At 37.3% G+C, this 25,947-nt stretch overlaps 1 protein-coding gene and 2 long non-coding RNA genes across 18 annotated transcripts in view; 1 reads left to right on the forward strand and 2 right to left on the reverse strand.

The window, feature by feature from the left end:
• LOC131510368 (uncharacterized) overlaps nucleotides 1-12,486 on the reverse strand; it is a 120,188-nt gene extending 107,702 nt beyond the window's left edge. Inside the window, exons 1-2 of one of the 3 annotated variants that reach the window (XR_009261017.1) lie at nucleotides 12,129-12,486; nucleotides 1,692-1,798 (exon numbers count right to left, since the gene is read on the reverse strand). This is a non-coding gene — a long non-coding RNA (uncharacterized LOC131510368). The remainder of the gene's footprint in view (nucleotides 1-1,691; nucleotides 1,799-12,128) is intronic. The other 2 variants (XR_009261016.1, XR_009261024.1) reach the window with 2 other exon arrangements.
• The window catches only part of MEF2C (myocyte enhancer factor 2C), a 171,434-nt gene that overhangs the window by 1,454 nt on the left and 144,033 nt on the right, over nucleotides 1-25,947 (forward strand). For 10 of the 14 annotated variants that reach the window (XM_058727456.1, XM_058727304.1, XM_058727424.1 and 7 more), the window contains exon 1: nucleotides 18,363-18,771. The gene's annotated coding sequence lies outside the window, so the exon portion shown is untranslated. Of the gene's footprint in view, nucleotides 1-14,094; nucleotides 14,182-18,362; nucleotides 18,772-25,947 lie in introns of those variants that run through there. The other 4 variants (XM_058727319.1, XM_058727329.1, XM_058727345.1 and 1 more) reach the window with 2 other exon arrangements.
• LOC131510380 (uncharacterized) lies at nucleotides 17,218-18,368 on the reverse strand. Its single transcript, XR_009261029.1, has 2 exons — nucleotides 18,220-18,368; nucleotides 17,218-17,641 (listed from the first exon to the last, which is right to left on the reverse strand). It is a non-coding gene; the product is annotated as an uncharacterized LOC131510380 (long non-coding RNA).

Genomic DNA, 25,947 nt, shown 5'->3' on the forward strand with positions numbered 1-25,947 from the left:
CTGACTTCATTGCCGTTTTAAAATTATTAACTATTTGCGGTTTAAAAAATTACCGGAAATGATCCTCCCACCCAAAAAATCTAATATTTTTAAAACATAATTTAAGAAGTAAAACCCAAGTCTGATTTTCATTGTAAATTATTACATGCAGATTATGGTTCATAAAAGTAAAGTATATTTTATTTTTTAAAAAGGAATATAGTGTGGTGTCAAACTGCTATTTTTGTGTGATATTCTATCATCTTCATTATATTGATTCTGGCACCTAAGTAACTCCAGTCACTGCGCTTTTTAGATAACTTCATTAGTCTCTTAAAAAATGAGTATGTACTGCGTGCACTTGATATTTCTGTTATTTATCTAGTCTGTTAAACTCTATATTCCTAAAGAATCAGAGCATTTGCTTTTAGAGACAACTACTGCAACACTGAATATCCACTCTTAAGTCAACTTTAGAATTACATTCGTTAAGTGTTCATGTGCATTACTATATGGACTATAATTAATATACTGTTTGTCATGAACACTAAATATAAGCCATACAAAATCTTCTTCCAATCTCTTTTTTATGACTCTTGTGAATTATTTAAGTGTGACTGAACCTATTAGAAACAATATTAGGTATAACCCAAATATTTCTAAATAACCAAAACTTGTCATTTTAACCATGCCCTGAACTGTGAGCGTAATCTAAACTTCCATGTTTTTTTTTTCCTGTAATTATGAAAAGAAGCTTTAATTCCTAGATCAACATGCAGGTACACGTTCGTCCTTTCTGGTAAACCCTCAACTCTTGTGTCACAAAAATACCTATACCAACCCCCTCAATGTAAGGAAATGGTTTCTTTTAATAAGTCTTAGTCAGAAATTATGACTGAATGCTGCATTGACTCATATGTGTACTAAAAGTTTAATTTAAAAACTTTTTTTAAATTTTAAGCCTTATTTGTAATGTATCTTCAAATCTTAAGGATGGCCTTTTCTATTTATAGTAGAGAAAAATTAATTATTCTCCTGTTTCAGAAAGACATTTGAAAAACATTTTGTTTACCCATATATTTGCAGGGAAAATTTTGGTTTTCCCAGCAGCTAACTTCAACAAATTATATTGTGAACATCAACCTATTTAATTTCAGGACAATGAAGCTTCCAACTAAAATGGTTTACTTATAAGTATTTAAAGAAACAAAAATACTTTGGCAGCTTTACATGTATCTCCTCATTGACCAGCCACCTGACTGACAGCTGTCAACTGTCTGTGGGCCAAATGTAACCCAGTAAAGATAAAAATTACATATTACTCATCCCTGTTGATAATACCTGGTGCCAGTAAGGTTTTCAAACAGGAATAACTAGACCATAGATATAAAGAAGTAAAAAGGGAATCATTTCCACCACCTATCATTCTGTCTTTGTCATTAATTTATTTCCCCTTCCTTTTCTATTTACCCCACTTCTCTTGATGACCCTATCTCACACCTACAAAGAGTTAACTTCCTTAAAGGGACTTCAGATATACGGAACAAGTGTGTGACCATGAAAATACTGGGCAGTCAGGTAATGATGCCCACACATTTCTTTCAATCAAATCTTTTGAGCTCATGGAGTGTTTGAATTGTGGGAAAGAGTCTTTGATGCTTTCAACTACTCGTTTTTAAAAAAATGAAATGAAGCACAAAAATAAAATTTACCCAAGGTCACCAACATGAGGACGTAGATGTAGACTTGGATCTATCTCCCAACTTCATATCCAGAGATTTTTTTTTTCTCTTAGACTTTAAACATGCGGACAATGAAACTATAAGTAAAAGAGAGCACATGGAAAATTAATGTGAGTGACATTCCTTTGGGGAACTATTTTCAGCCACCAGACTTAATACCTTATTAGAGAAATACAGTTTTATCAGAGCATATTAAAATGTTGCTTTTAAAAAAAGAACATAAACACATTAAAATATCTATAGTACAAATTCTTTTTTAGATTCTCTTTGCTATTTAAACTGATTTCCAAACTGAAAATATTTATGGTGTATATGCAACAGCAGAAATAAAAAATAATCAATGACAATATATATGTTTAGAAAATGAACACAGAAATCAGAAGTTCAGGTTGAAAATTTTTTGAAATATTAGAAAATAATTAAAAATACCAAATGTACCAAAGCATAAGCATACGCACATTACCTAAGTACAGAACATATTAAACAGTTCATATAAGTGACTCAACAATGAACTAGCACACGTGTGTGTGTGTGTGTGTGTGTGTGTGGTGTATGTGTGTTAATTACAAAACCTTCTAGACCCCAGAGGGCTCATCAGCAAGTGTTTCCAAACAGCTCAGAAATTCTATGACTCAATAATCCTGTATTAATATAAGTATCTGATATTTATTCAAATAATTATTATATTAATATCTTATATTGCTATAATATATTGTGTTGACAATGCTGCACATCATACGGATTCGATCAAGGTCATGAAAATATATTCACACTAAATACTTTATTCTTTTCTGACCCTCTAGAAAAGAAATCATTTAGGAGATAACTACCATGTTCTGAATTTAAAAGGATTTATTTTAACCCAGAGCTTTGGAGCTGTATCTGCCTGTGAGAAGTGTTCGCTTTAAAGCCCGGACAAGCAAATGAATTTTTTTAAACGGGGGAGGGGGTCTTAAAACATTGCTACAGGATATGGGAGGAAATCGTGGACAGGATTTCCCTGCAAGGGATTGGTCTAAAATAACCTCCAACAGCTCTATGATACCAATTAGCAACTAAATTATACAATATATCTAATTTTACAAATGTATTTGCTTATTCCATTACATTTAGTCCAAATCAACGTTAGTTATTAATCAGCAAATCATTTAACAATATGCAACAACAGTATGCAAAGGAAAATAATCAGTAAATGATGTCCATTTCTAACAATTGTGAAAGGCAAGGGTGTCAAAGCAAAATATGCAAAATCATAAGACTTTTAAATAAATCCAGTCATCTCCCTACATCTCAAAGGGGTGTTAGTGAACGTGAACGACTTGTTTCTCGTTAGCCTTTGAAAGATCTTAAGTGTTTTCTTGTTAGAGCTGAAGAGTACTGTCCAAAGAACACCAGAGCAGAAGTAGGCAGCTGTGAGCTGTAATCTCTATTTCACTGCTCAGTAATTTTGTGACTGGAAACAAGTCATGAAATCTTGGGGAGGATACCAAATGGATGTGACTCTTTGCTGGGCTATGTGTAAATCATCGCAAAAACAGTTCTAGTTATCCAGTAAAAAGGTGTTACCGCTGCTTCAGGTGAAGTCCCAAAAGGATTCTGCACAATATTCGTGGGTTCCTGTCTCCACTGGCATGCCCTGCCCCCCTCCCTACTGCTGAAGAAGCCCACCACACAGCCGCATTCCAAATAATTAAAACTAGCACCAGTTTTTAGCTTCTGAGATGAGTAGCGAAGACAAAATCACTTCATAATACATGACTGATCAGCTAGCCATATTTTTTCCCACTTAGGTACCCCAGTAGCAAAATATGAAAGGCCTCACCCTCAAAATTATATTATCACACATAGCTTTGAAGTTTTCAGTACAATCTATAAGGCTGAGTTGACACAAACAAACTTAATCGCCATTTAATGTTTTTAGTTTTATAAAATGGGACATTTTAAAAAATGGAAAATAATATATATATTTTTTTATACATATATACATATATATATATGTATTCACCACACTTGGTGCTGTAAGCCAGCTTGAGAACATGTTTGTTCATCTCAGAAAAATGCTGGAACGAGAAACAGGCTCATCAGAGAACCCCTAACCTGGAGTGTTAAAAATATCTGGATCCAAGAGAGGTTAATGGCAGCAGCTGGCTATGCAGAGAAGTTAAAAGGCTGGGAACAGGGATCCCCATGTTGCCTGGGATGGCAATGGTGTGAAGGCCCTATAAGATTGCATGGCAGGCAAAGGTACTTATCAAGGTCATAAGGAATATTTGTTTTAGTTGAAAATCTTTTTAGTGAAAAGCCACATTTCTCACGTGATTGTGAACAGGGATTGTGATTGTGGTTGCAGGGAATCTAGGCTTATTGAAATAGGAATGTGCTCGCAGCTCAGGTGTCACTAACGGTAGAGGTCACTGGATCTGAAACCCATTTTACAGGTTTTGCTAAGATACCAGGATCTAAGAGCACAGTTCATCCAGAAAAGATAAGCACTACCCCTCAGATATGTAAAGATGAAGAAAGGCACAGAAATTTGAAAGTATTAGGTACCCATATTGCTTAATGGGTTTTCTAATCACAATGGGCAGAATATACAGGGCATGTCTTTTTTGATTGTTTACAACATGAGCAAAGGGAGGCAAAAGAAAGAAAGATTCCTATAATTTTGACCTCTCATTGTTACTATTTTGAAAGGTGTTCACTAATTTAAAGGTTCCATAAAATTTAAGATTAGTTGAGAGTGTGGGAACAAATAATGGAGAAGGTTATGGAATTAGAAGACTTTGCAGATCTTTTTTTTTTTTTAATTTTTTTTTTCAACATTTTTTATTTATTTTTGGGACAGAGAGAGACAGAGCATGAACGGGGGAGGTGCAGAGAGAGGGAGACACAGAATCGGAAACAGGCTCCAGGCCATCAGCCCAGAGCCTGACACGGGGCTCAAACTCACGGACCGCGAGATCATGACCTGGCTGAAGTCGGACGCTTAACCGACTGCGCCACCCAGGCGCCCCAGACTTTGCAGATCTTATCATCACCCTCACCCTTAGGCAGTGGCTGCAAACAAAATAAACGTAAGAAACACCTGAGGAGCTAGTTACTATGCAGATTCCTGAGGTTCTTGCTCAGGGGATCTGAGGTGAAGCCTAGGAATCTGAGCAAATCTGAGGCCCTCTGAAAAGTTGTTCTCTAGAACAAGAAAATTGTGGTAGATTGTTCAGTCCTCATTAGAGCCTTCTTCAAGAGGGTTGGTTCTCTTGCTCTTCGGGAGCAAGAAAACCAGCACCTAGTGATCTCAGGTCCCGAGAGATCAAAGGAAGCATATGGATACAGCCACAGAAGTTCTATGTCCATTTTTATTTACTGTCAGTTACATTTGCACTTAAATAGTTTAATTATTTTTATGTAGATTGGCAAACGATAAATTTCACCCAACACTAGAGATAAGCCAAAAATCATTCTCAAGTTCTACTTGAGTTTCAGGCACTAAATAAAACGACTTGAAATATGAAAAATGGCTTGAATTGACTCTTCAGAAAAGTCATTTAAAAATAGCACAGACAGTGCTTTTTATGAGAAGTATATAAGCAAATACATTCAAGTTTTAGAAAACTCAGATGATCATCCCTGACCCAGGGAGTTTAGAAGGCTAAGGCCCAGCAATAATGTAAGGGAACCCACAGGCTTTATTCTCCAGTGTGCAAACTGTTCCGTGGCCATACACTACCCAAACTAGAATCTCACAGGTACGCAAGGATGAGGTGAGAATGTGTGGAATGTGTAGATGGATGAACATAAATCCTTCAAAAATAGATAAAGAGCACAAGCACATACCTTATTCACTGTGAGTTAATCATTATTGTAATCAGAGTAATTATAGTGATTAATAACAAAAAAATCATAAAAACTCTTCTATGACCATATTATCTGTAGCACACATCATCAATTATTTAGAAATAAGTTCCCTTGTTAGCAGTTTTTTTTTTATTTTGAAGTTATTCAAATAAATAGGAAAGTATTATTAATAATATTCCATGATTCTGAAATAGAAAATGTAACTTTCCAAAGCATGAAAAAAAAATTTGATTGTTAATAACCAGTGGTGTGTGTTTATGTGAGTGTGTGTGTGTGCATGTTTATGGCTATACTGACCTTACAACTGAAAATAAAAAATTTACAACTGAAAATGAAAAGATGGAGCAGAAAAGATGAAGGACAAAAGGGATCGACATGGAAAAGACAGAATTAAATCTATTGATTAGCTATTTTGCTATTGCTAAAGAGGTCAAAGGGAATAAAAAAAGAAGATTGTAGAATGTTTCCTACTTACCCTTCTTTAAATAGTGCTCAAAATCTTTCACTTAGAATCAAATTTCTTCATTTATTAATTTCTTCAGAATATAATATAAAGTACATTTGATATGGATGTTCCATATTTACAGGTTTCATGCCATACAAAGTTGGGAAATATTTAATTTACATGATTCATCTCTGCCTATAGGAAGATGCTTTATCTGTGATTTCATAGAAGTGATAAAGGGCAGAATGTATTTTGTCCTCCAACCCTGAACGTCTCTCTACCCCTTCCAGATTCTAACCTTCATCCAGGGAGCAAAACACATTCTCATCACAGGGTTCGTATATCCCCTTCAAGACATTTTTGGAGAAATAGTCACTAATTACACCTCTGATGACTTTTGGGGGCAGAAGGGAGTAGCTATGGCACAAGGGACATGCAGCAACTGTGTGCCTCCTGTGCAAAGAGAGAACAGGAAAAGAGCCTGGAACAACAGGTACTAAAGTGTTATTATATTTCTTAAAAAAAATAAGTAGACAAATTTTCAAGGAGCATCACGATACTTTGCTCATAGAGAATTCATCCTCCGATCACAATCTCTTCAAAAAAATAAAATTTTTCTTCAAGTAAGAGCCAGGCTTCCCACTTACTTACACCCAGGGCTCACTTACATGTCAGCAAAGTGGGAGGGACCTGAGACACTCGGAAAGTCTCCTCTCTAGAGCATCTCCTGACCAGCTGGCCAGGGAATGTATGGAATTTGTGTAATCATGGATACTCCTTTGGATAATGAACTCCTTCCAGAAAACTTCTGAAGAGAAGTTCACGGAAAGGAGTAACACACTGAGAGCGTGTCATGAGCTAAACGGTTGGAGTGGCTGGCTTCTTGGACAGAACATAGTCCAGGAGAAGACTGGAGCATAAAGAGGCTGCTGAGGAGTCAAAGGATCTTGTGGGTCACATCAGCGAAAGGCTGCGAGGAGACAGAGACACTCAATAAAGAGCTATTATTGATTTTAAAAATTGCTGCTGGGTGAATGGTGTATGCCAGAGTGAAAGAGGACAAGTTGAAGGTGAGTATAGGGAGGCTGGTACACAAAGACAAACTTCAGCAACCTTACAATTTTGCCTATACCACACACTTAAAACACTAAAAACACTTAAAAACTCAGATTTAATAAGAAGCTACTACTTCTGTGTATTTATGGGAAGCCTCTTTAAAGTAAGTGTAAGTGTATGCCATCAATAAGCAGTCTAGAAGAATATGTCATCAATAAGCAGTCTAGAAGATGTCTGACATAACTAAAAAATAAAACCTTGGAGCCTTATTCTGAGCAAAGTCTGATAAAATCAAACATTTACACACACATATGTTTCTCTGAAAAGAATACCAAACAAGGCTAATATAAATTGGCAACCCCAGAATGTAAGGCTTCTTGGTATAAAATATATTGGTTTAATCAACATACTATCCTAAATGTTGTATATTTATTTCAAATATAAAAAGACGTATACTGAAATAAAAAATGCTTTAAGCATGAAAGCTGACAGAAAAGGAAACATCTTCTAAAATATCATTAGATAAATGAGACATAGAAATGTTTTTCAGGAACATGGAGCAGTCCTTGAAAGTGAAATAATATAACATTAGCTAACATTTATTGAGCAATTTCTACATGCCAGGCACTAGGTAGGACTACACCTCCTCTCGGCAAAATTATCATCCTGTGTAGATCCTGCCGCTTTCCCTATTTAATAACAAGGGCACTTAGAAAATCGAGTCAAATGGTTATTAAGTGCCTGAGCCTGGATTCTAATCCAGGGTCTCAATTTACCCTTCTCTGCCTGTTAAACATTCCTTGAAAAGGTGTTTCCCACGATGTTCATACATAACGTGTAACTTCGAATTAGTGTAACTTTTTAAAAATGTATCTGATTTAGTAGTGTTACTTGCCAAAATGTCTCCTTACAGGCTACACGTTCACATCAGAAATACCATTGTAAATCCCCTTTTGTATCTACAATTAGTGTCAATTTCTGTGCCAGATAACAAATAATCTGCTTTATAATCACATCATAGTTTCCATCAAGCCACCTTGTTCACCACTTTTGGTTTGGATTTAGTTTCACCAACAAATTCATCATTAATGATAATGATTTGCCAACAAGCAAACTGTTAAGGGTGCATAGCAAACCCCTAAAGAGATTTCTATAGCGACCGATGCTAAAGACATCATTACTGAAATAAGCAAACAACCTCCTAAGCTGTCTACCTTAAAGAGAATGACACACATTATGACATGTATTTCTGAAGTATTTTCTGGTGGGAAAAAAAATCGATTATATCACCCCTGATATCATCATCCTCCTAAATGAGCAAAGGTTATAAGTCTAAGGAAGCAGTACAGCATCATAGCTAAGGGCATCTAGTGGAAACAAACCAACTTAGGTTCATGTCCTTTGTCTGGCACTTATGACCTATTAGACCCTGGGCAAGTAATGTCACCTCCTTAAACTTAAGTTGTTAAAATATGTAAAATGGAGAAAACTGTAGTGTCTATCTGAGAGGTTGTTGTTTGGATAAAAAGAAAAAAGTTTATAAAACCATTAATACAATTAAATCAATTAAAGCAGTTAATAAAAGACGAACAAATAGCGAATGGCCATTAAATCTTAGGCACTTTAAATTGATTTCTTTCAACTGTCATTCTAATAAGATAGTATTATTTTTGCACATATACTACAAATAGCATTGTATTACAAATATGAATATTATTCATAATTGAAATACTTAACTATAGATTTAGTAAAAAAAAAAAAAGTATCTATAAGAAATCAGACCTCTTTGGTTTGGGTCTTTGTCACAGTGAAGTAGAATATACTGGTAAAACAAACTAGTGTTAAGCCCTGACTTAAATTTAAAAGTTCTATTGCATTTTACTTTTAATTTTCATCATAGTCCAAAATAATTTAGAGAGACTTCATCTCTAACGATAATTAATTCTCTTTTTTCCTAGTAAATTAGAATATGGATATAATTATGTATCTCCTTATTTTCAAATCTAGTATGATTGGGAAGCATTTAATCTATGCATGATCTTGTCTTCTTGAAAAAAATTGTATTATTTTCCTTAGATTAAAATTTTAGGTAAAAAAATATTTAAGAAGTAACTTTAAAAGCTCTCAACTAAGTAAAATACCATCTTTCAGAAAATTACCTAGAGAGATAAATAAAACAAGGTACATTTTGCAGTGAGGTGGCTTTATTCTCTCCTTTCGAGATTTCTTTGTCTTATTTTGGTGTTCTTAATAAGAAGAGTTAGCAGGAATAGGAAATACCAGATATAAATTGTTAACTGTTAACACTTTCTGAGTCCTTTTTTCTTCTTTAATACATATTTACACCAATTGAAATCAATAGAAATCATACACATCCCAAGTGGGATTTTATTTAAAACCAAAAATGCAAAATGTCTATGGCGTCCGTTTTGCCAGAAGCAGCAAACAGGCCTCTAGACATAGCTGTAATGTTGACCATGCATCCAAGAGAGAACAACCTCTAGGTCTCTCTTGAACAGAATGCTCCATTAGGCACTCCCTGGGCCCCCCCTTCCCGGAAGGCCTCGGCCCAGCCCCGTTGCCATAGATGGCCATCAGACATTTGGAATGACATCAGGAGATAATCTGAGCAGGCTCTGCCCTAAAGAATTCAAGCTAGCAGGAGACTGAAGATATCAATGTCTTCTTGGCTGACAACAGCATTCCAAAGGTCAACCAGGGTGAAAGAGGATGGACTTGGAGTTTGTAGTGCCTTTTCAACAACCAAGCAGCTAACAAGTATAAAGAAGCATCCCTTAAGACAAAAAATAATAATAATAATAATAATAAAATAAGACAATGAAAGTCTGGAAGTATACTAGAGACACCATGCCTATGAAAGGGAAATAAGAACCTATATCCCTTTGGTCAGGGAATTTTAGGACTGAAGAGATCTCTACCTCTTAAAAATAAAACTGACGACGTTCTCATCCTGAACTTGATGGTGTAGAAGTTGAAATTCTTCACAGGAGAGTAAGAATGGCTTTTAGTACGGTTTGCCAATTTCCAGTCTTGTGCTGTATGTTGGGTGGCTCATTTAATCTTCATAACGAAGTTTAAGAGTCTGTTCCACATTTTATAGATGGGGAAACTGAAGCAAAGGGAGGTTCCATAACTTGTACCTGATAGCATCTTCATCGAATTTGAGGAAGCTACGCTTTGGTAACAACCCCCACCTGACACTTCCCCCCCCCCACCCCGACCTTAAGCGTGCTTTTTAGCTCGTACTTTAAAAGGATAATTCCATTTCCTCAGAATTCTTTAAGTATAAATAAGAACGTTAATCCAACTAGTCTCTTTGAGAAGACGTCATACGAAACTATGACGCTACCAATAATATATTTTTAGTTTGGGTGACAGTGTTATTCCCTCACACACTTTATTCTTACTAGAATTTCTTCCTAGAGGCGTGCTTAGAAGTATTTTCTCTTCTAAAAGGGTACTGCTGTGGAAAATCTTCCATCAGGCCCCTTTTCTGTAGGGTTCATTTGCCTTAGCCAACCCCAGGCAAGGTGCCCTCGTCTGGCGCAAAGTGTACTAGATAGACCCGCTCTGGTGACCTTATCTTTTTTCTAAATTTATGGCATCGTTTGGGGGTGCATCTCTTAACTTCTCCGGGCCCCACTTGTTTTCCCTGTGAAAAATTAGGTGCTTGTGTTAAATGTTCCCTAGACCTCTTTCAGCAAGAAGATACGGAAATTCTGACTTTAAAACTTTCCACACTGGTGCCAGGAAATGCAAATGCCAAGAGTGTCCTAAAATTTGGCTGGTATCATAAAGCAGATTCTTTCTTTCTTTTTTTTTAACCAGCATTCATTTAAAACTCTAGAGCAGCACATTCCAATAGAACTTTATGCAATGATGGCAATGTTCAACATCTCGCAGTCAAATAAGGTAGCCGCTAGCTGCCTGTGGCTACCGAGCACTTAAAATGTGGCCAGTATAACTGAGGGACTGAATTTTAAATTTTATGTAATTCTAATAAGCTTAAAGAGCCATAGGCGGCTAGCGGCTACCATATTGGTAGCAGCTTACAGCTTCAAGAGCATGACAATATAAACACTTCACACCTTTGATTTATTCAGCCGAGTACTTGACAATGCCTTTGGAGCATTGATCTTTCCACCACTCTTGCTGCCCTTGATACAGCTCCACAGGCAGATCAAAGGACAGCCGAGACATGTGCATTTCGTGATGGCATTTCTGCAAGAGTCCCCGGCACTGCTCTCACGTGCTAACAAATAAAGGGGACGGCAACGGAAAGGAAGTTTGGGGGGTTTCGTGTGTTTTCTCCCTAGACTCCCATTTGTCGTGTAGCTTGCGGCCTTTCCCTAGCCAAGACGCGCACAGACCGACGAGGCAGCTGAACTACCAGAGCCAGCAGTTGGCTGTTAGTTTTTTTTTAAATAATCGTGTAGACCCTGAGAGATTGGGCTATAAAATCCAGCTCTGAGACCGCGTCCTTTCCTATTGGTCCGTCAGGTGAAAAACCGGGCTGACTGGCGGGCCGAGGGCGGCGGCCGGACCCGCGCCTGCCGCGCTCCCTCTCCCCCAGGCGCGCACACCACTCAGAGCACTCGGGGCGGCCAGGGCCGCCGGACGCCAACCGCGTGCCACCGCTTTGTGCACCGTGCGTAGGTGGGTTTCCTGGGCGCCAGGCTCGGGACTCAGCCCCAGCTCTCCGGGGTCGTCTTTCTCCAACCTGGGGGAAATAGCCCCACGATCCCCAAACCAGATGAGCGCGGCAACTCCCCAACACCGCCACCGAGCGTTTCTAGGGCCCACCCACCACCGTGGCGCCCTCCTCCCATTCTCCACAGCCCACCACGCGGCCTCTCCGCCAAACCAGCAGCCGCCTTCCCCCGAGCCGTGACATCCCCCTCAAGACACAAGCCGGCACGCTCCCCGCCGAGACAGCCCGCCCCCGCTCCCCGCACCCAGGCCCACAGGCCCCCGGAGGGCCCGGAGCCCGCCTCCTCCTCGCCCGTGGCGCACGCACGTGGCGCACTCACCCCCTACTAGCTGCCTCGGAGCTCTAGAAACACTCCCGGGAGGGAGCCCCCGCCCCCTCGGCTCCGTCCGCTCGGAGGAAAGTGGGTGGGGGGAAGCGGAGACGGGCTGAGCTGGAGTAGGTAGGTCGGTCCGCTCCAGAGAAAAGTGGGTGGGGGGAAGCGGCGATGGGCAGAGAAAGGAGTATATAGGTGGAGAGCGGTGTTGGAGGGGACGACCGGCAATTATTGGATGGCGTTGCGGCTGTTGCGCCCCTGTGAACGCCCAGCCAGCGCGGATTCACTTTCCACACAAATCACCCGGAGGGATTGTTGCTGCCTGCAATCAATAACTCAGCGGACTGAGCTGCTGAAACCAGAGGCGTCCTCTGTCTGGGTCTTTAAGGGGCCGTCCGAACTGAATTCCAGCCCTCTGCTTCCCAGACAAAGAAGGGGGCACCAAAACGCAAGACGAGATTTTTAACCCCCACCCCCACCCCGATCCTGGATAAAAATCTTTAAAAATTAAAGGGCACACACACACACACACATACCGAAGTATCTAGAAAAAATAGTTAAAGGGGGGAGTGTGACAATCCATTCTTTGAAGGTTTCTGTGATATTTCGAGAGATGGAATAGAATCAATGTTCCGATGAACATTTAACGATTTTGTAAGTGAAGGTAAAGTCCATTAAATTTAACCATGCATATGGATACTTTTTAATCTGCCACACATTTGCAAGGAAATGACTGATCTAGCCTTATTTGGGCATACTGTTCTAGGAAAAGGAAGAAATGTATCATAATTTGTAGTGGCATTGTTAAAAGCCTTAGCATATCTTTCGGACATTATTCCATGAAGATTGCATTTCTGTAAGATGAAAAGGCCCTGGGAGATGTGTATTATGATTCCCACTTAGCAGACTGTAAAACCAAGCAGAGCTGGGAGAAAGGGTATTCGGCAGGTCACCAGATACTACCAGTCACTAAATTTAAATTAACTCACTGTGGGCCTGAGTCTTAAAAGACTAAACTCGGCTAACACCCCTAAAATAAAAGTAGCCAAAATTCATTTTTCCTTCACTGAAGGAATTTAAAAATAAAAATAAATCTTAAGGATGTCAACCCAAATATAGAGGCTTTATAAATCTTAATGAGTTTTCACTATGAAAAGTCTTCTTACTAATACAAATGGGTAAATGAATATCGACCATCGTGGTCTGATATGTCTCAAGGTTGGGAGGAGTAGACCCACTCTGAAGCCAAGGAGAAGTTCATTTGTGCGCTCTAAGTCATAGAAAGCTAGTTTCAAGCAGAGACTAGAACACAGGAGTATTTGTCTGCGCTCAGTATAGTCAAACTGCTGGGAAGGAAAAGGTATTATTGGTAATAGAATTCATAAAGGCGACTGAATCCACACCACTATTCCCAAAGTATTTAAAATTGGCCTTTAGGCGACATATACAATAAGCCCTTTCAGCAACTTCAGCTGCAACTTCATTATCCCAACTTGACAAATTTGGTTAGCTTGGGATATGATGGATTTGACTTTCTCCTTTGTAATTCTTAATCAGATACAAAATTAAAGGTACAAAAATAAAGATAAATATAGGCTCTTTAGATATGAGATAAAGGATATGATTAAACCTTGGCTTGGAATAACAAATCCTTTGCATATTGCAGATTCTCAATCACAAGCAGTCCATATGGTGTATACTGTGCATAGGCTAAAGCTGTACCTAAAGAATTTCTGAAATTTAGATATTTGGCACTATTTATGTTAAAGGCTATAGGTATTTTCACAATTAATGGTAGTTTTAATAATTTTGTGTTTAATATACATTCATGTGGTTAAAAATCAGAATTAACACTAATGTTACTTCAGATTAGAAGTTTTAGAAATACAGTTATTTGGATGTACTTTAATATCAACACTCTTAAAAAAGATTTTTTTTAATTATGTACCTTGTTGTACTTACACATTTTAAGGTGCCAAAGAAGAGTTGCAAACTGTGAAGTAACTTCTATGAAGAGATGAAGTAAAGAATGGAAGGCAAATGACTGTATGTGTATGTGGTGAGTGCTTAACATTTGTTATATCATTTACCACCAAGTTAATTCGTAAAGGTAAAATTGCCAGACTCTTGGCCATTAGGTATTTGTAATGTAGGCACCTATAAAAGTGATGAAGAGTCATGTGACCATTGTATGCTTTACATTATAAGCAATAGCATGTCATTTTGTTTAAAGCTCACATGTCACCTTTCAGGGCCTACCTTTGGAAGTCTTTTTTACAATTAATCCATTTCAGGGGAAGTTATGTGTGTCATCTGTACTGTAGCTATAAAAAGATATAACATTTTTAATGCTATTGGAATTTGTATCTTACTACTTTTTACATTTTTCTGAACTTCTATGTTCAATTATGTTTGTGTTGAAAGCATTCTGGCTGAAGAACAAATACTACACAGTTGAATAATCTTGAGGGGTAGATTAATCTATAGCCTCTCTTCATCTTAGGGTGGGTTGCTGTGGCAACCGCCCCAGCTTACTTTAAAATAATTTTTTAAAGCTCACTTCAAGAGCTACACCCAGCGTGGGCCAAGCTTAAAAGCAGGCATACCCAGTGAACAGGGTTTTGGTAGACTGCTGATTTAATGTAGGGAAGTAGTAAAGAGAGGAGGGTGGAGTAAGATGGTACACAACCTTGAACAGAAATTAGAAATTAGCTTTCCTCAGATTCAAGACCTCAGGATTATGCTCTCTGGAACTTCTGTGGCATTTAATGAAATCGATTGCTAAACAATTCTTTTTTTGGGGGAACGAGTTACTATATGTTTACATATATAATAAAACACAATAGTGATTTCATGAAGGAAATTTCCAATGATTAGGGAAAAAACCTTATTTAAGTAGTACATCAATCTCAGACATCATTTTATCTTAAATTATTTGTCACCTTTTATTTAACATGATAGGCCACTAGCATCCAATTGACTTACAAGGTATAAGAATTTTTTACTTACCAATCATAGAACTGGAATAGATCGAAGAATTCACTTAACTCACTTAATGAATAAGCAAATTGAAGCCCAGAAAGGACACACTCATTAGTTAGGCACAAATCTTGAACCAGAGAGTATAGGCCTCCTAACACCTAGCACAAGCTCCTCCCTACACCAAAAAAAACACTACGATACTAGCCAAGTACCATTAGGTGGCAAAGATCAGGGTGATTTTAGTAAAAAACAAACAAAAAACAAACAAAAACCCCGCAGAGTATTAAAGAAGAATACAAAGCACATTTTGGATTAACCACTTTATGGATTACCAATGAATAATTTTAAATCTCTGTGACTTTCTATTGTATATTTCTGCACAACCTCTTTTGTTCTGCTTCAACTATAAAGGCTCATGGGAAGGAAACTAATGCTAATATTAACTTAGGTCACACATAATTAAGAAGCTAAATCTGCTGAGGGGAATATCTTATATTTTAAAAGGCCAACTGTGATACATTCCAGATCCAAATTATTTCCAAATTATCCACAGTGAGGGGTTATACGTATTTTTCAATGCTTGTACTATCATTGATAATGATGGGTTTATTATAATGTTTATTATTAAATAATTTCTTAGGATGTTAAAAGGTAAAATAGTTTCTTTTTGAAGGAAAACCATCAAAATCTGAAGGGCACTGTGGTAAATACAAATAATCTATAATCCATCAAAAATAGTATGGTTGAAAGTCATGTATCACCTATGTCCATTTGCTCATGTAAAATAGGCTGGTGCAATTCATTGCATTAATTTCAGGCCTTATGAAAATACACTTAGATGTTCCTACAAATGTTTTGCTTTGTCAACGCATTTGTGAATCTGGAAAAAATTAAATTAATTTCATTTTTACCACCATATAGAGACATATCTTATTATTCAAAATGACTATGCCCTTTAAATTTTGGGATTCTTTTTTTAGAAATTGTACCTTAAATGAAAACCTGATATAGATTATCTCTGCCATATTATTAAAATGAATTCATGATAGTAGTATGAAAAACAAACAGGCAAATAAATATACTGTAGATACTAATCTGCAAGATATAATACTATTTCAGATGGCTTTTGCTTTGTAACAGTATGCCATGCTTTCCTATAATAAAAGCAAGAGACCCATCTTAGCTGTGCTGATAGTCACAATGCTGATGAGCCAGAAGCCTGAAGATTGTTCAGATCTGGTTGTACTTGCCTGTAAAATCAGCCTTCTCCTTTCAAGTGAAGCCTTGGGGCAGACACCTGAGTGTTGAGCCTGCTCTTCTGAGAAAAGCTACTCACATCAAATAGCCCCTACAATGAAGCAGGAGGCTTTTTGAATCACACTGTCCTCATGCATTAAAATAGTCTAGAGGCATAGTGCAGAACTTAACAGGAAATGCAACTAGTCATTGGGTTAAACACATAGTGCTAAAAGGAATTTTTTAAAGTGAGGAATTATCTTTAATTAGTTACAGTATACTCCTATTGTCTACCTCTGTATGTTGTGTTATTTCCCCAATTTCTTTTCTTCCTTTCACATTAAAAATTTTTAATTTGGTTTAAACATTTTATATGATCTATATAGTTCTACTGGCATACAATCTTGTATTTTCATGGTTTGTGTACTAGTTGGTGTATTTTGATTTTTTGGGGTGTGGTGTAATTGGCTAGAAGGGAAGTGCCCAACGCCTAGTAGCCTTTCCTAAATCTTGAATATTAACCTTTTTTTTTCCTTTTTGTCTTTTTTTTTTTTTTTTTTTTTTGGTAAGGTCAAGTGTTTACTGTGCTTCAACCTTAACATAAGTATCTTCCTTATCAGTCTCTATTTCTGCTTCCTGTGCAGCTGAAACTCTTCAGGATAAGTGAAGTCATCAGCTATCGGGATAGGGAAGCCTAATGCATTTGGGAAGTTGGTTTGGTTTACATGCTAATGCTCTGGATAAAATCCAGTAAGGTGTGGAAGAGATAGAAGTAGGCGTTGGGAGGGGGGAAATCTCCGAGGAAGCCGCCGCCTCGGTAAATATTTCCAAACTGATTAGAAAGTTCATGGCCCCGCGATGAAGTCGAGATTTCAAATACTGGTAATTATTTTATTATTTGGTACATTACTAACACATGAGAAGTATTTCGGCACGCTTTTTAGCCCTCCAGCCTTTCAGGGCCGAAAACCGCCTATTCTGGGCGTGCAGGAAAAGCGCGCTGGAATCGAGTGCTGCAGACATCCTGGACGGTGGCTTCTACGCGTGAGTAACAGAGGAGCGCTCGGACCGGTGGAAGAAAGAAGTGGTTAACACGTCTCCAAACCGGGGAAAAGTCACGAGAGCAACTATTAGGGTCGCGCTCCTATTGGTCAGAGGAAAGATTCCGACTTTAGAAGGACTTTCCTGCTGGCTGGCTCGCAGAGTCCCCGGGGAGCGAGCGCGCGGCAGCCGGAGATGGTTCTCCGAGCGTTCTCAGCGGCAGCGTGGGGAGAGCGGGGAGCCGCCGCTCGCGATGTTGTCTTCATTTCGTGCAATAAAGAATTGTCATTAGGTTTGCGTATGGCATGTGCCATTACCCCACCGTAAAACTAAAATTAGCAAAATGTCAGGAATGGAAAGATTGATTCACCAAGATGCAATTATCATTTAAAAGTGCTTGATTGAGGTACTGATGTTCAGTGATTTATTCTGCATACCATATACATAATTAAAGTAGTGTAGTGGAGTAATTTATCAATCTAGTTGAGACTGGAGGGGTGAGGAGGGAACTGCTGTATGTTTGTTTTATTAAAATGCTCCGAGGTCTAGTCCCGCCCCCCTTTTGAGAGAGTGAAACTGATGATTTCTCTAGCTCGCGAGGAGAGAGTCAACGGTTTGGGATTGTGAGGGAGAGAGAGACGGAGAGGAAAAGGCAGCGCGAGGCAAAGGCAAGGGCAAGGACAAAATAAAGGGGAAAAAAGAAGCAAGAAGCACTTCTTAGGACGTGCTGCTTAGAACCCCAAGCCCGTCTGCTCCGTTTTCCCTGCCACCCCCGTCTCCCCTCCCAATATCCTTCCACCACTCCCCTCTGCGCCCCCCCCCCCCCCGCCTTTTTTACGCGATGTTTCAAAGGCTGCGAGCGGCTCTCCTTTTCCCATTCGTCTTCTGTCACTTCCTTCCTGGACGCAGTTTTCTGGACGAGTCTGGTTACTTTTAATCCGGCCGGCTGCTGAGAGCTACTTTCTCCTCCTCCTCCTCTTCCTCCTCCTCCTCCTCTTCCTCCTTCTTTTCCTCCTCCTCTTCCTCCACCTCCTTCTCCTCCTCCTCCTCTTCCGAGCGGCCTCGGAACGCGCGAATGCGCGACCCCGCGCGCGCCTCCCCCGCGCGCGCTCCCCCCGCGCGCGCACACACTTCGTCTCCAGCTCTCTGCTCGCTCTGCTCGCAGTCACAGACACTTGAGCACACGCGTACACCCAGACATCTTCAGGCTGCTATTGGATTGACTTTGAAGGTTCTGTGTGGGTCGCCGTGGCTGCATGTTTGAATCAGGTGGAGAAACACTTCAAGGCTGGACGAAGTAAAGATTATTGTTATTTTTTTTTTTTCTCTCTCTCTCTCTCTTAAGAAAGGAAAATATCCCAAGGACTAATCTGATCGGGGCTTCCTTCATGTAAGTACCCCTGACATTTCTCGAGGAAATAGAAATAGCCTGGGTATTGTCTCTCAAATCTGCATCAGTATATTCCACGGCACTGAGTCTTTTCCTCTTTGAAGGCTGAAGTTGAGGCTTGTTGTGCATTCTCTTTTTTAGATTATGTGATTTCCTTGTCTGTTGCTAAAAGTAACTTTTTAGATAGTCTTATCCGTTTGCCATCAGTTATTGAAATCACTCCTGACTCGTTCTTGTCACACCAGTGTGTTTAAAGTTTCATGAAGTTAGTTCACGTCATTAGCATGTTTGATATGGTGGAGCGTGTGGAGCCTGGTGGATTTTAATATTTCACAGAATGTTCTGTGACCTTGAAGTACATACCTTAAGATTTAGCCGCTAGTTTACTGTGGAAAGATGCTCCTGTGAGTCCCCCCAAAGACTCTGATTTGCTTTGGGTTATGCTTCTGAGCCACTAATTCTTGGGATTAGTTTCAGCTAAAGCATGGCTGTCTGTCAGAGTATACCTTTGTGCATCTCCTTCTCTTACCAAAGTGCTGGCTTAATAGAGGGCTTCTCAGTTGGTGTGGACAAAAAGTAATACCCTGGCCATGGTAGTCTATACATTTCATAATTTGTATTGGGGTTTCAAGTATATGCATTGCTGTTTAGGTCAAGCCAAATGCATAGCTATTTAAAAAAGAAACAAGGTTAAGTCACTTTAATTGCCTTCTGTCTGGACTATGGATGAAAGTTACCAAACTCAGTGATAAAGTTTGGCACAAAGGCAGTATATATGTAGGCATAACACATTGTTTATTGTCTTATTAAATACTATGCAAGGATTTAAATTTAATACTAATGTTATCTTCTTACCAGAATACGGCTATTAATTCTTAAAGGAAATTTTACATCTGAAACATTTCTGACTATTCTAGGTCCAGTGGGTACCATGTTTTGGAAAAAGCTCTTTTCTTCACATTGTAGGAATGTGTGTCTTTTGTATAAAATACCTTTATATGTAAATGCTGACAGTATAATAGGTAGAATCAGGCTCTCTGCCAGTTCTTTAACTGGTCCTCAGTAGAGAATTGCTTTGACATAAAGTGCATTTTACTATTGTGAATCTGATACTAACTCTAATAGTCACTGTCTTGTGAAATGGTTAGTGACTGCATATATTTTCTAAGTGCTGTAAAGGGAACTCCAGCCACCTCATTATACCAGTCAAAAAAAAGTGACCAGCCTCTTTTTCACTGGCACCTTGCAGTGGAATTGTGGTTGCAGAGTAAAGATGTTTATGTAGGGTATAATAACTCCAATCCCTAGAGACTTGGAAGGACATGGAAATGTGACCACCTGTGAACCCCGCTTAACCTCTGTATTGCATACTAAGTTTAGCTTTAAATAGATTAAAAATCTCCATTTCTCCAATTTGAAAGTAAAACATCGTATTTAATTTTTAAAATAATACCAGTTTGGGCTAGTCTTTGAAAATGTTCAGCATATACCAATAAGACACAAGCAGTATTTTTGTTTTTCCATCAGTTTCAATTAAATATAATGCAATTAATAAACCATATTGTTGTCTCCCAGTGTATGCATAAAATTATTAAGTTAAAAGAAGTAGTTATAAAGCAAGGGGATTCAGAAATTGACAGGTAAAATGAGATATGCCTATCTAATATACTATCTCAAGAGGAAAAATATCTTTAAATCAAAAATCTCAATCTATTTGTAGGAAAGTACATTTGGCTGTATAGCAGACTACAAACTCAATTCTGAAAGTTTTCATCAAAGCACACTTTAAACTCACTATTTAAAATATGGGTTCCCCAGTCACGTTAAGGAGACAATAGTTGTCAGTTATCTTTAAGTTTTACTAAACTTTATAAAAATCTATTGTTATTTGCTACTGTAGTTCACAAAGCTTTGGCATATATGTGACATATTTTCCAGACTTCTTACTAAAGACAGTATTTTCCTTCACTCATTAATTATGCTATTTACATTCTGATTGCTGTGTATCACATCAAAGACAATGTTAAAGACCTAACTTTTAATAAATATTCATTTGTTTCTTTTGTTTAAATAAGAAATAAATACCTTATAATAAAAAGTCAATTTTCCACCTTTTGTGAGCTGTTCATACTTTAAAAGTATGCAATCACATATAATGTTAACTTTTCAGACCAGGAACACATAACATTAAATACATGAAATTTAAATAACAAGGACTCTACTGTACCTTGCCTCTTTTCATATATATATATATATATATATATATATATATATATATAACTCAATTTTTTAAATTTGGTGGAAATGGTTTATTCCAATAGTGAAAAAGACTGTCTAATGATTCAAAGTTGAATCCTGAAAAAGCATCATGTTTTATATTTTTCAGATTTCTGTGTATTTCTTCCCTGGCCCTCACTCTTACACCGAATCAATAAATTGAATAACACTACAACCATATCTTTGTAATAAATGACCTATTGTATTCAATTTATATTATAAAAAGCTGAGCTAAATAACTCCTTGGCATATGTTAACATTATATTTCAAAACTTTCTTCTGTTTATTATAGTATGTTTCGTGGTTTTATTTCCCAACACTACATGCGGTATATTTTGAGTCTATGAAATCTCAGAAAGTGACAAAAATAGGGAAATATCTGTGCAGAAACACTTGTGCTACATAATAACAAAAAAAAAATAGTTATTAAACAGAGAACCCTGGCTTCAGGGACAACATGGGAGAATTTCATGTGTAATTAGGGGTTACAGAGTGGACTTTAAAGAGATTATTGCTAAAGTTCTACTTGTTTCTAAAGCACATCCTCAGAGAACACACCAGGCAGATTAATATCTAAAATTTATAAAAATGCACATATTCATTTTATGACTATAGTGATTGCCTGGACACAATGAAAATATTTAATCACTGATGTTCACTCTGTGTGCTGCCTGTGGAAGGATAGGTGATTAAGATCCCCGACCTCAGCACTGTACCTTAATCTCATGGGCGCGTGGACTGCCCTGCACTCAGTAAAGCCTGACTGTTCACCGAGATCTGTCATCTTTAGGAAATCAAACCAGATTACAGAGGCGATTCACAAAACCAGGAGCAACAACAGAATCTGTGCACCTTACAAAAGGCGGATTACGCAGTTCACATGTTATTTTGATAGGTCAAAGATAAAAGCTGATTGTTGAGGAATAGCAAGACACTCCAATTTCCAATGATTGCTAGATAAGTATACCACAACCCTGTTGCTTCACCATTATGAACAACGATTCAAACAATAGAAAACTCAGTTTTCAAATGACAGGCTTCCAGTGGTGAAATAAGAGAAAACATCCTTCACTTATATACCTTCATTGCTTAAATTTTAAGTTTCCTCACTTCTTTATGAACAGACATCAAGTTGTGGCTGCTTACGTGAAGCAGTTATCATAAGACTTAATTGCAGTAGACATTTTCAGAAGCGTTGTAGAGAGCACAAAACAGAATTTGCCAGAAATAAAACATACACTCATGGTATTGAATAACTGAGCAGAAAATGCATAGTAGTCAATAGCCACTATGTTATTCTGTTACCAAATATATTCCTCATAAAAATGTGTAATTACATAGTTATGAATCAATACATTTGAAATATATCTTGATAGGTGTTTATTGGTCAAATTACATGTATTTCATGAATGTTATATACAGATTATTCTTTACAACAAAATATGATGTTTTGAGAGTTTATTTCAGAGAATAAAGTTTTGGTTTACATAATAACATTTTGAAAACCCCAACTTCTTACCATCCACTCTACAGTAATTTCTTGCTTCTTTAAAAATTGAAGTCCTTTTTTACCCAACTGATGCCTCCTAGTGTTTCACACAATAAAACACTAATGAGTCACCCATAAATGTAAACATTGCATTTTCATTGCCTACATTTTCTGTGATACATAAAATTAATATTTATGTGTTTAATTTTCTGTGCATTATTATAAGATAGGAAGTTCTATTGAATGAGATGTTTCATCTGAGTGGATTTGTGGCACACACTTGCAGCTTTTCTTTTACCATAACAATATCTTACTAAGTTTTAATAAGTTTATTATCTTCAGTTCCAGTTTATATATTCACTGTTTATATTCACTCTTATTCCAAGTGAAAAACATAGGCAGAATAGCAAAGCTTCCATTTTCTAGGCCTGGAAACTGGATAGCTGAGTTTATCGGGGAATGCCTGGTGAACAGATTGCAAAGGGACTGACCATTTTATTTAAACATGAAATACTTGAAAAGATATAAAATTTTGCCTACTTGTGTCTTTATACTTGCAAATTTCTATGTGCAATGGAATAAAGAAAAAGAGCGTTTAGAAAAAATAAAAGTAAAGATAAATGCACAGATTTTCCACAAATACGGAGTATAACACTTTATTAGAAAATAACCAAAAAACGTGCCTGGAGAGTGTAGTATTCTACATAATAGAAGGAAGACTTGTTAGAACATAACTTCTCATGATCAGCAGATTGTCTTAATGAGGTCGAAGTTAGTGGATACCAACTTTGGTGTGAGTTTTCTGTCATTATGATGAGTATAGACTTTTGATACTCTTACACTCCTGAGATTTCAACCAGCTTTCTGATTGTACTCACTAAGATGAATACATTAGTTTCTGAATATTTTTTCTTTAAAATATTTATGAAAGGGAGGGGGCATTCCCCAAATGGGTCTAAAATTCAAAGGATGCACTCAAAAACCTCTAACATTTATGGGCCTCTTCCTGAGTTGTCATACAACATACATGTGCATAAAAACATTGGCATATTTCTTCCCCTGACACTTACAAGTGTTTTGAACATCCAGGTGTAGATACTAGAGTGAACATAGTTCATTTCTGTTACCTATGTATGTGTCATTAGTTCTTGTGATTCAAAACACATAGCATTTTAACAATATTTGACTCTCATTTAAGATTTTCTAATTTGGTCAATAATACAGTGCTATTACAATTCTGTGCATGTTGGACACATTTCAAAGAATGTAAGGGGGTGTGTTCCTTTCGTTTAAGGAAGCAAACATGTAGAAAGGGGTGGACTTTTCCCACAAGAGCCAGACTTCTTCCCTTGGAGAATTGAAGCAAAAATGCAGTGTGTAAGTGAATAACAGCATGAGAAAGAAAATAATTTCTAATGGTTTGCTATAGTTACTGAGCAAAGAAACTGTCAGATTTTTTTAAAGCAGTTCTTATTGATAAACCTTTCTCACACTGAATGCTGAAAAAAGGCTATGAAAGTTTTGTAATTTTAACATTAAATAACTTCTGTAAAGTGCACTAGAATCAATTTTGCTCAAAACAAGAATTCAGTAGTACCTATTGCACAGATATATTGAGGCATAAAGAAATAACGGGAGCTAGAAGTACCTACCCCTCTCAAGAACAAGTAGTTAACATCAGAGTTCTTATGTTAGTTGTTTTTGTCTGCGTAAGAAAAATAATTAAAATTCTACAACAAAGAATACTATTGTAAAAATAAGAGATAATATCTCTTATTTCTTTGATATTATTTTAACATTAACTGCAAAAAGAGAAGTCATGTTACTATTAAGCATGGAAATTATATACCCTTTATATAAATTCGTGTTTTGGTTTCAGATGATAATATCAATAACATTCATTTGTCATCACCATAATGCATTTTTTGTACGATGTCACATTGTCATTATATTACTGAAGTTAAATCTCTGTACTTATTTTTACAATATAGCCAATGTAAACAAAATTCAAAGTACACATGAAGAGAATCTTTTGAGGACATTATAAAGAAAATTGGTGATATTACAAGCAATAAAAACAGTAAACCTATTACAGGCAGATTTTTGCAGGAATCATTACTCTTTAATAATGCAGACGTTATAGAAACTTTATTAATTCTTAATGCGGTAAATTTTAAATGAATGGAGCAATGTTGTTCATCCTGCAAGTGGTCGCGATTCATGTAGAATGACAGTGCAAATCTTCTCGTAATGATTTAAATGAAGTACCTTAAACTTGTTTTTAGAGAAGCTGTAGAAACTGATCTCGGAGGCAGTCCCTGGTGAGAACCTGCTTTTTCCAAAAAACATCCTGAGCGTAGTCTGGTTTTCCTCTTGTATCTTGTTGTCATAGATAAGATGTACATGAAGAATTCATAAAAATTGTTCTCAGATACTATGGATCTCTAGCATACCGGATTTGAAAAGCGATGGATATGGTCTCATTCTATCACTAAGAAGTGTTTTTTTTAAAACAGCTAACAACTACCTCTCTTTTTTTTCCCACACATCTGTGATTCTTTTAGCAAGTTACAATGATAGCAAGAGAATGCATCTTTCTCCGAACCCCAAAGATAGGCAGCTTGGGCTTAGATATGCTTATTTATCTGCAAAATTAGAAAGTCGACTTACTAATGTAAATAAGTAGGAACAAACAGGAAAATTAGTCTACTCTTTAATGGAGTAAACATGACTTTTTAGCCTCCTAATTAATTGTTGACCATGCATAAGGTGTGCAACCAAGGTTTATTATGGAAGGCTGGTATTATTTCTTAATGTAACATGAAGCATTGGGATTTCTTTAAAGTAATTTTGAAGATGTGATTATTTAGCAGAAATATTCACCAGAGCATTTTATTTTTAGAAATCATGGTCACACAAGGAAGCCTTTATAGGACCGACTACCTAATTGCAGTAAAAAATCTCTTTAATGAATGAACACACACTCACACACACACACACACACACACACACACACATACACACACACACACACACACACAGGGAGAAGAACACAAATTTTAAGAAAATAATGGCCCTATATTTTTCAAGTATTTTGCCACATTCTTTATATGTGAACAGAATGTATGTCTAAGCAGATGTTTTAGGTTATATCCTTCATGTAGGTGAGTCTGTAAATGTACCATTTAACTTAAATGGCTTTGTGGGAAGGTAGTTTGAGGAGTTTAAAAAGGAAAAAAAAAAAAACCTCCAGTTACTATAGTTTCAGCTCTTTCTTTTTAAAAACAGTAATTACACTCAGGATAAGGAAAGAAAAATAAACTCTTTTAATTCTTTGTAACATCCCCAGTTTCTGAGGCAGAGCCCTGGTGTATTTTTATTTCTGAATATGCAGGCAGGTACTGGCAGCA

This window comes from Neofelis nebulosa, chromosome 1, assembly GCF_028018385.1.
Source record: "Neofelis nebulosa isolate mNeoNeb1 chromosome 1, mNeoNeb1.pri, whole genome shotgun sequence".
Lineage (NCBI taxonomy): Eukaryota > Metazoa > Chordata > Mammalia > Carnivora > Felidae > Neofelis > Neofelis nebulosa.